Source organism: Dipodomys spectabilis, unplaced genomic scaffold (genome assembly GCF_019054845.1).
Source record: "Dipodomys spectabilis isolate Male_0828 unplaced genomic scaffold, ASM1905484v1 ptg000472l, whole genome shotgun sequence".
In the NCBI taxonomy this organism is placed as follows: Eukaryota; Metazoa; Chordata; class Mammalia; order Rodentia; family Heteromyidae; genus Dipodomys; species Dipodomys spectabilis.
In genome coordinates this window covers 360,200-370,447 of record NW_024871149.1, presented here as the reverse complement: position 1 = coordinate 370,447, position 10,248 = coordinate 360,200, and the positions used below count along the sequence as shown (strand labels likewise).

The 10,248-nt window shown below is 37.8% G+C and overlaps 1 non-coding gene across 1 annotated transcript; it reads left to right on the top strand.

The window, feature by feature from the left end:
- The first annotated feature begins 9,681 nt into the window (after window positions 1-9,681).
- Window positions 9,682-9,787, top strand: LOC122098295. Its single transcript, XR_006145717.1, has one exon. It is a non-coding gene; the product is annotated as a U6 spliceosomal RNA (small nuclear RNA).
- The last annotated feature ends 461 nt before the right edge of the window (window positions 9,788-10,248 follow it).

Below are 10,248 nucleotides of genomic sequence, written 5' to 3'. Positions count from 1 at the left end.
GCAATCTTTGCCACAAAAACCCTTTATTACATCCAATTAAATCAACAAGGAGATCTATGGGATCAAGAGAGCTTACATGCACCCTATCAAGAATTGATCAAAAATACATTCCAGAACTCATGACAAAACTCAATAGATGGGATGAGAGTTTGAGCACAGCTTGGCTGCCTGGAAAACCTGATAACCAAAATTTATAGGAGCACTCCTGGCCTACACATGCTTCAATAACATAACAACATAGCTGACTTATTCAGGTCTAGCTGGGTAAGGTTGACAGAGAGTGTCCCTCAAGAGTCTTAGTTTTTGTAAATCTGAAGAAGTCTTTTACCAAGAATCAGCTGTGTGTGATGGAGTCAAACAGGAGTCCAGTGTACCATGGTGGAGGTAGGATGGTCCCAGGCAGGATCAGGGCTAGACTACATTCCTCAGATGAATTGTCAAATCTCCTGCTTAGTTGCTTACAAGTTTATACACAGACTGCTTAAAGACACTTAAATTTATATGGACATATAGAATTACATGCTAGTTTTAATGTAAATCACAGCAAACTATTACATAATGACTTACTCAAAAGCTGTCTTTTAAGGCATACTCATATCATCTGCTACATATTCGAACTTTCTGAAGACAGAAACAAATATGTGGAACAAATATTTTAAGACAATTCTTACCTCCTTACTGGTGTTTTTCCTCACAGCTGGCTAGGAGCTGAGCTGGGTCTCGTTCCTTTTACTACTACCTTGATAAAAATATTTTCTTTTAACAAATGGTACATTTGATAGGAAATATCAGTACTAAGAAATAGAAGAAGATAACTTTTTACACAGTTTTTATGTACTATGAGATTATATTGAACATGCTCACACACACACACACACACACACACACACACACACACACACACACACACAATTAAACCAATGTTTTCGTTAAAAAAAAATAAAAATCGGCCATAAGTTTTATGGTATTCCAGAGGCAAAGTGATATTGTTTTGCCCAATATGAAAAAAACCACGTGGTCAATGTCAGAAAAGTAGACAATACCAAAAAATGCAGGGCAAATTTTAACAAATAATTTCCACCCTTAAATAAACATTGAAAAAAGCAGAAAATCTTTAAATCAGTTTTGGTGATGAGGCAGATTAGTATATGAATTGAATATATTAACCCTTAAAAGAGTGAAGAGGAGAGAGCAGTAAGGCTGATGGAAGAGTGGGGGTTGTAGAAAAACCCATCATTTGGCCTTTGTCTCTTCCTAGGTGTCAGCTTCCAGGGCTTGTAGACAGAATTGGGGGAGGGGGTGACTGAACAGGTTTGTAAGGAGAATATATAGAACTTTTAACCTGAAGACATTTAAAGAATATGTGGCATCATCATGAAGATATTGAAATGTGTGTTTGAGTAATTGAATAGAGAGAGTTATTGGAAGAAGTGAGAGGGTGGGATTTCTCTTCTGAAGTCTCCTTGAGGAGAAACCAAGAATCTAGATTTTGAACTGAGTTGTCTCAGGAAAGAGAAAAGGATTGGATTATTGTTTAAGTCCCCAAAAGTAAAAGGAATGGTTTGTTCCGATTATGGGATTTCAGGGTGGTAAAGGGAGAGAGGAGTAAAATAGAGAGGCTGTCCTCAGTGTGTTTGCCAGCTAGCTACTGTCAGTGACAATTAGCAAAAGGTCCAGAGTAGAGGACCCATTTAATTAGGGTCTGTAAGGGAAAAAGGCGTATTAGCTATAGAAAAGGGTTGAGAAATGTATACGTATGGAGTAGTTTGTTTACAGTGATATTTAACAGGGCTGTTAGCTTGTTTTTTTACCTTTGGAGGCTTAAGCCGACCCCTACCTTGTGTCAGCTACACAGGCAGGCAGACAGGCGGGCACAGGGACAGGGATTAACAGAAGGAGCTTGCTTGAAACAGATAGTTTTAGCCTAGAAAATCTGGACCAACTGCAAATAGCAAGAGTGTAGTTAGAAGAGCAAGGAAGGAGATAAAGATCTTTGTTGCTCGAGGTTATCAAAGAAAAGAGATAGAAAGGGAGGGTGTGAGAGAAGTGGGTGAGAGACAGACTGAACTGCGATAAGATAAGGAGTTACATTTTTAGAGGAGATGATTGGGAGGCTCATGGCAGAGAAGTGCTGGATTAGTAAGGCAGGAGAGCAGGGAGGGGGACCTCTGGAGTAGAGGTCAGAGAAGGACTTGGTGGACAGAACAGAACAAGTAGAGGGCAAGTTTTCTGGAGCAGAGGTAGAGGAGGGCTTATGTTTAGGGTACCTTGGATTCCTCATCATTTCGTTGGAGAATTGTTTAAATCATTAAAATTAAAACCTAAAGTTACAAATTTAGGCCAGTGTTGGCCATGGTAAGAAGACCAGATTTTGGTAGAAAAACAAGTCATTTTTTTAAACAAAATAATTTTTATTGTGAAATTAACGTACAGAGGGGTTAAAATTAAATGAGAAAGGTAATGAGTATATTTCTTACCTAGCATTGTTGCCTCTTCCTTTTGTTCCCCCTACAATCCCTGACCTCCCAAATCCATGTTTCTCCCCCCTCCTCAAAGTTGTAAAGTTCATTTTTTGACATAGCATTTTGTACCTGTCATTGTGCAATGGGTACACATGTATTCTTATTTAAATTTTTTCCCTTCCCTCCCCAAATTATACCAACATCAAATGCAGTGAAAACAGTGGTTATACCATGGGGGAGGGATATATGAAGCATTTTTTTTACTGTAAATTAGTCAGCCCAGAGTCTTAAGATTAAACTGCAGGCATGCTAATGAGGTGTCTCTGGGAGACAATTTGGAAAATTTGGTAGGATTTTGGAGCCTGTCCCACTTCTCCTGGCATCCTTGGTGTTTTGAGAAGGCAGACGGACAGAACCCAATAATTAATAGAGTGCATGCCCAAAGGTCCTAATTAATGGTGGTCAGTCAGGGGGTCAGGAAAGTGGAGACTCCTGGAGTTACTGAGATCCCCACAGACAGGAAGGAAGGGAGAGACTCCTGGAGTCCTGGAGTCCTTGTCGGGGGCCCTCTTCCACAGACTAGGCTGGTTACCTTGTCCTGAAGGCTTTCAGGTGGTGGGTGAAGTCGGTCAAGTGGCAAAAAGCCTCCTGCCTAGAGATCAGAGTCCAGTGACAGGGTAATGGAGAGAGAATAGGGGGTTTATGCAAGGGTCAATAATACTGCAAGCCACAGCAGAATGGCCCTCCCCTGCTTGCACCACTTCCAAAGGCCAAGGCCAAGAGGTCTTTCATGAGGCTGTTTAGCAAAAAGTAAGCTCATAGGGCTGTGAACTCCCAATTCAGAAAGGCCTTGGAAGGAGGAGGAAAATAGCAGAGAATCTCCATTAGAGGTGGCAAAGAGGTGGGTTGCCCCTCTGTAGAGGGCATCCAGTTTATTCCTCGCACTTTTCCATTCCTGGATGTAGGAACCATATGTTAGGAAAATGGAGTAGAATGGAAAAGGAATAGGCCAGACTCGATCATCAACAGGCGAGAACGGTTCATTGACAGACAGCGAGGGGCACAGCCCTTCTTGCAGGATTGAGGTTGTGTGAGGAGCTGGGACAGGATCTGGTTTTTTATAGGAGGTCTGAACAAGAAGGTAGAGTTTAATGAAAAGCTCCTAGGTCAAGGAAGGTGGGGGACTTTCACATGGGCCCTCAATGGGATATTAGCTGGGCTTAGGTGGATTGTCCTGCCTGTACTTCAATGGAGTTCACACATACCTGGGATTTTGCCTGGAGTCTGTATGGGCCTGGGACAATAGGATGGGGGTCAATCTTTCAGTCTTAATTGGAAAAAGATAGTCTTCCCAGCTTTTCTGCATATAAACACTCCATCATCATTTTCTTATTAGAGGATTATTCCAGATTAGCTATATGTTGATTTATAATGACTGAGCCTGACATAAAGGTGAGGGAAACTGCCTACACATCAGTGAGGTTCTGACTTGTGTTTCACAAAGTGTTATGAAAGCTCTCCATGAGAAATCTAGCAGCATTTCTAAAAAGTCCTTGCGTGCTTATACTTTCTGATAATATCTCAATTCAAGTATTTCTCCTCAGAGTTCCATACCTTTCAATAATGCTGTATTAGATCCCTGTTGTATTTTGCAGACAAATCTTGGTGATGAAATTTGTGCTTTTCAAAATTGCTCTCCCAATTCCATCCACAAAATGCAGACAAAAATTATCTGAAAAAATTTGTATCTGTTGATAGTGCATATAATTTTTAAAAGTATTATTTTATTTTGTTAAATTTTTAATTGTGAAAATACCATACAGAGGGGTTACAATTATATGGGCAAGGTACTGAGTATATTTCTTATCAAGTATTGTTGTCTCCTCCTTTGTTTCCCCTTCCCATCCCTATCCATCTCTCCCCCACGCCCTCTCCTACCCCCACCAAATTTGTAAAGTTCATTTTTCATCATAATGACTTGTACATTTCATTACTGCAATGGGTTCACCTCTATCCCTATTTAAACTATTTGTTTTTCCCTTCACCTCCACAAATTATACCAACATCAAATACAGTGAAAACGGGTTATACCATGGGGAGGGACATACAAAGCAACAAATAAATCATCTTATAAATATGTTAGAAACGATTGCAAGAAAGAAAAACCATCTGAATCTTTATCTTGTGGTTCATTTTGCCTAACATCAACTTATCTGACCGTTTCTGCTTATCTCAAACACATACAAGTTATTGCAAATAAGGGAAACCATGGGACCTATGTTTCTTTGGACCTGGCTTACTTCACTTAATATAATTTTTTCCAAGTTTTTCCATTTCCATGTAGACAGAAGGGAACCCTCTTGAATTGTTGGTGGGAGTGCATATACTTTTATTTTCCATTACAAACATAGAATGTAGTAAAATTTTTCATAGCAATTACACTGCACTAGGTGCTGGGCGTATTCTAATGTAAATAATATACTGTGTTTATGCAGAGATTTTGAGCATCCAAAATTTTAATATGCCTGTGGTCCTAATACCAATACCTTATTGATATTGAGTGACAAATACAACTTCTTATAAGTACAGAAGTTTTCCTTGTATCTTTTTAATATATATGTCTTTACTGTGAAGATACTATACAGAGGGGTTACAGTTAAGTAAGTTAATGAGTACATTTCTTATTGAGCATTGTTACCCCCCTCCTTTGTTTTTCCCTTATCAACCCTTCCACTCACACCTCCCCACCTCTTCCCTCCACCCCTCCTCTGATAGAGTGTTTTGTACATCTCATTGTTACTCATTGTAACAATGAAGAAATGCTGGCTTCTTTCATGCTGATTCTACTTGTGTAGACAAACCTAAAGTCACCCACCAAGCCCAAAAGCACATAAATGAAATGCATATCATCTTTTGTCAGTTGGTATAATTGTGTTCTACACATTTATTGACAGGTTGCAAATTATTTCAAACTTTAATGCATTAAAATGTTTTCTGCCATGGAACGGCTCTGTCGGGACGACGGAGGACACCTAATGGAGGTAACTGGAATAGGTGGGGAGATGGCAAACAGACAACTCACACACAAGAGGAGTGAATGCTGAGTGTGATATATTGCAGAGGACAACAAGCTTTTATAGAAAAACTCTCCATGAGAAAGGGCAAAAGGTTACACAATCTTGCTGCAAGGCTTTGTTCTGGGGTGGTCACCAGCTGGTTGCCTGATCTTGTTTTTTGGATGATGAGCTATGAGGATAGGCACTTGTTTTCAACTTTACCTCTATTTTTAAGAAATACAATTGGTTTCGATGTTTATCACCTATTAACCATTAACCAGAGCATATGGGCAAGGTGCTGAACAGAAAGGCATGAACTCTAGTACTTCATAGTTACTTTTGCTTAGTTTTGTACTTTATGCATTTCAAATCTTTTCTAAGCAATTGTGCTTCTTTGCCATTCTTTAGAGGGTCCCAATTTGTGGCCAAAAATCATGATAGTCAGTATATTTAGTTAAATCTGGCCATATATCAAATTCAAGCTCATAGTGTCTTTTCTGTAACCCTTTCACATAATCGTTTACTCTTCTCCATAGAGGCCTTAACTGTCTCATAAGAGCTTTCTTGTTCCTTCTTTGATAGTAAGCACCAAGGAGGCCTAGATCTAGCAAGTCTCTCAGTAAATAAAAGAGTAATAGGAAGTTCTTTCTCCTAAGTAGTTTTCCCAACGTTTGCCATCCTTATCATACACACCTGTAAAAGGCTATGGATCTGGGGGAAGTTTTGGGGTCCTCTAGATAATGGAGGATCCCACTATTTTCCTCTGATAAGTCATTGCCACCTTCCATCTACCAACATTTTAGGAATCTTATTTAGCTTTTGATCTATATATCCCTCTACATCTTTTTTATCTACAGGATATCTATATGAGTCTATTGTATATGCTTTAGGATTAAAGGGAAGTCTCCAATAGCCATACACTCTTTCTGCTCTAGCCATGCCTACAGCTTCTTTTAAATCTCTTACAAACAATTCCTTCTGCTGAACCGACGTCATGAAACCCCCAATACGTTTATATTTACATATGACTTGTCTAATAGCCTCCATAAGAGGGGCTTTTAGGGTAGTACTTAACTCTGGTGAGTTAGTCATGTTCTCAGGACACTCATCAGATGTTGGAGTCATCAACACTTCTAAGAAAGAGCCTTGAATAAGGGAACGTTGAGCATGAGTAAGTAGAACAAGCAGCAGGAACAGTAAAAGATTAGTAGGCACTCCTATACAGCGAAGAAAAGAAAAACAGGAACACATCTTTCCCAGGGGCTTGCCAGCCTTTCCAGGAGGTAGGCCTCTTTGAAGCCCCATTCTCAGATCTGAAAGCAGGTTTCCCATGCTAAGCAGACTCCACCGGAGTACGTGTGGCAGTTTTCATTCTTATTTTCTTGGCCAATAAATCCGCAAGACCTCAGTCAGCATTTCTCACATAGGACTTTTCAAATGGGTTGGTTAAATATTGACCTGAGCTCCAGTCTTCTGAGGACTCACTCATCTGCTTAGGAATTGATGCTGGCTCTTGGAAAAGAGCTCAAGGAAGGATGCCATTTAAAGCCTTATAACGTTATTCTTTACCAGAGTATTCTCCAGCTACTTTGGTTGTTGAGAATGTCTACAAAAGCAAGCATTCTGTTGGAAACAGGGAGACACCATATGACCATTACTTAATGAGATTTCCGAGTGGCTTGCTATCACTTGTACTGCATTTTGCAAGTTGAATCTGTCAAAACCTATCAGTTTTAAGAGATAAGAGGAGTGGTAAAAGTACTTCTAGAGAAAAATGAATCTTCAACATATTTGGTTCCAAGCATTCCGTCTAAGGCTTATTCAACAAGTAGTGAAACTTGTGTTGGCTGTAACTTTGTGTCTTTCTCCATGTATACATGTGTGTATGTATGTGTGTATTCATGTGTATAGGAGCATACATGTGTACATATATAAGGGCATATACACATATATATGCAAATATAAAATTATACATACATAATATATGTGTGTATATATCAGCTGTTCAGTGATTTAAGCTATAGTTCCCGCACATTGTCATTCACACAAAGTGTACATGATAAACTGCTCTGAGGATCTTTGCTCTATGATGGTTATCCTTTGTACTCACTTCTGCCACTACTTTGTTTTTCATCCCTGCTACAGGGATGAAAATCTATCCATAGGATAGCTTTATTTTCATTACATGTATTTACTTACTGGTAATAAAAGAAACAGGTTATTTATAAAAGAAAAAGATCTTTTAGGTAACAGGATAAAGTATCTTATCCATCCCAATGATTCCTATGAGATTAAAATTTATAATAATAGTAAAAGTGAAAAGGAATTTTTAGATCTGTTGTTTTGCCATTTAGCATTGCAAAGAATAATATCACATGACTGCTATAACTCTTAAAGAATGCCATTGTAACTGATGGTCCCTATCATGTTCTCACAAAACCAGTGGATCCTGAAAGATAATAGTACACCAGCAGAAATGCTAAGTAGCAGACATGGAGCATGAACGAGAAAGCAAGTGAAAGAGATAGAGTGAAAGATAGAGAGAAACATCATAATACTGAAAGTGCATAACAGATAAATAAGAGCTATATGAGAATATTCATACAGCTATTTTTAGATTCTACATGTACATTTGAAGGTATTTAATGTACAATAACCAACCAACATAAAATATAAAGTGCTTTTGATAAAAAACTAAAAATGACTCAAGAAATTAGAATTGCAAAAACAATTTTCACAGAAGCAATCTCTCAGAGATATTTCATGACTTTGAGAATAATAAAGTGGCTGAAGTTAATATAAATTAAGTAGTATGATAATTCACAAAAATATAAAAAGATATTCATATATTTCAATATATAACCCAAAGCTAAAACAAATGTTCTTTAGATGATTTTTTTAAAACACAATTTCTCAAGAACTGGGAAAGTGGCTCAATGGTATATAGTGCTTGCCTTGCATGCATGAGGCCCTGAGTTTGATTCCCCTGCACCACATAAGCAGAAAAAGATGGAAGTGGTGCTGTGACAAAAGTGGTAACGCTAGCCTTGAGATGAACAGCTGAGGGACAGCACACATGCTCCAGATTTCAAGCCTCATGACCAACAAAAACAGAAAGAGAACAAAACACAGTCTCTCATTTTTGTGGCCTCAACTCTGTAATATGTCAGCTTCACCCTAGGGCTAAGATTTTAGGTGTGGAAATTTATCAACACTCCTGATTCAGATTCTACTTGATAAAATTTTTAATCAATATTTTGTTCTTAAATTTGCTGTTTGTAAACTCACGTGCACCTATAAAAATGGTTGACCATCCCAGTAACCTTCTCAAAGTACCTCCAAAAGACAACTTACAAAACTGTATTATATTACTGCAAGGAAAACAATGCTACAAATAAATAAAACCAACAACTAAATATTCATAATTAATAAAATGAAAAATAAATCAGTTACGTGTTTCCAGTATTTGAAGTATACTACATATTAGATTTTACTATATTCTCATATTCCTGTACATTTAAAACTGGCTAAGATTATGATGTTCAACAAGAGTTTTATAGGCTATGAGTAGTCTTTAAAGTTACCCAGTAAGATTACTATTTATGGCTCATCTCGTCATTTGTATATGGCTTATATCATCACTTGTTCCTCGCTAACATATAAAGTAAGGAAGCTCTAAATTGTAGTTAACAAATTCTTAACTCTTTGCTTCTTTACACAAAGGCTTTGCAACTTCTCATTAGTAAAGTTTCTATAAACTCTGAAATGTAAATACTTAGTAATATATGTCTGCTACCATAAATCTTAACTACTTCATGGAAAATTTTATGACCTGCGAAACAGTCCCTATTTTGGCATATTTAAGCAAATTCCTAGAATTAAACACATTTAAAGCATTAAAACTTTAACAAACCTTAACCCTTGCTGCAATGTTCATTATGACAGGTGCCTTGTAGAGAATAATTGAACTCCTCCTTCTACACATCTCTGGAACCACAAATATTTGGAATTACTTTGTTTTTGACATATCAATTTTTAGTTTCTTCTTAAATCTGTGCTTATGTAAGAAATACATATTTCATGACCATTCTTTTGTATTTACTTTTTGTTGAATTGTCTAGTTTAAGAAAATCAATTACACTTTATATATAAAAAAATGTTCTGTGCTCAATTTGGCAGCACATGCCCTAAAACTGGAATGATACGGAGAAGATGAGCATAGCTCCTTCGAAGGATGACACACAAATTCCTGAAGCGTTCAATATTTTTACAAGGACAGATGCTGGAGTGAATGTGGCCAGAAGTAAACACTACTGAATTCTTGGTGAGAGTGTAAACTTGTTCAACCCCTTTGAAAAGCAGAATGGAGGTTCTTCAAAAGATTCCACATAGAGCTCCTCTATGACGCAGCAATCCTTTTTTTGGGCATTCACCCAAATGATCAGAAACAAGACCATACTAAAACTACAAGCACAACTATGTTTATTGCAGCATTATTTACCATAGGTAAGATATGGAACCAACCCGATGCCCCTCAGTACATGAATGGATCAAGAAAATGTGTGTGTGTGTGTGTGTGTGTGTGTGTGTGTGTGTGTGTGTGTGTGTGTGTGTGTGTAACTGTGACCCCTCTGTACAGTACTTTTACAATTAAAAACCTATAAAAATGTTCTGAGATGGAAGAGTTTATTCCCCCAATTTTATCCATATAATATCGTTAACAAAGCAGA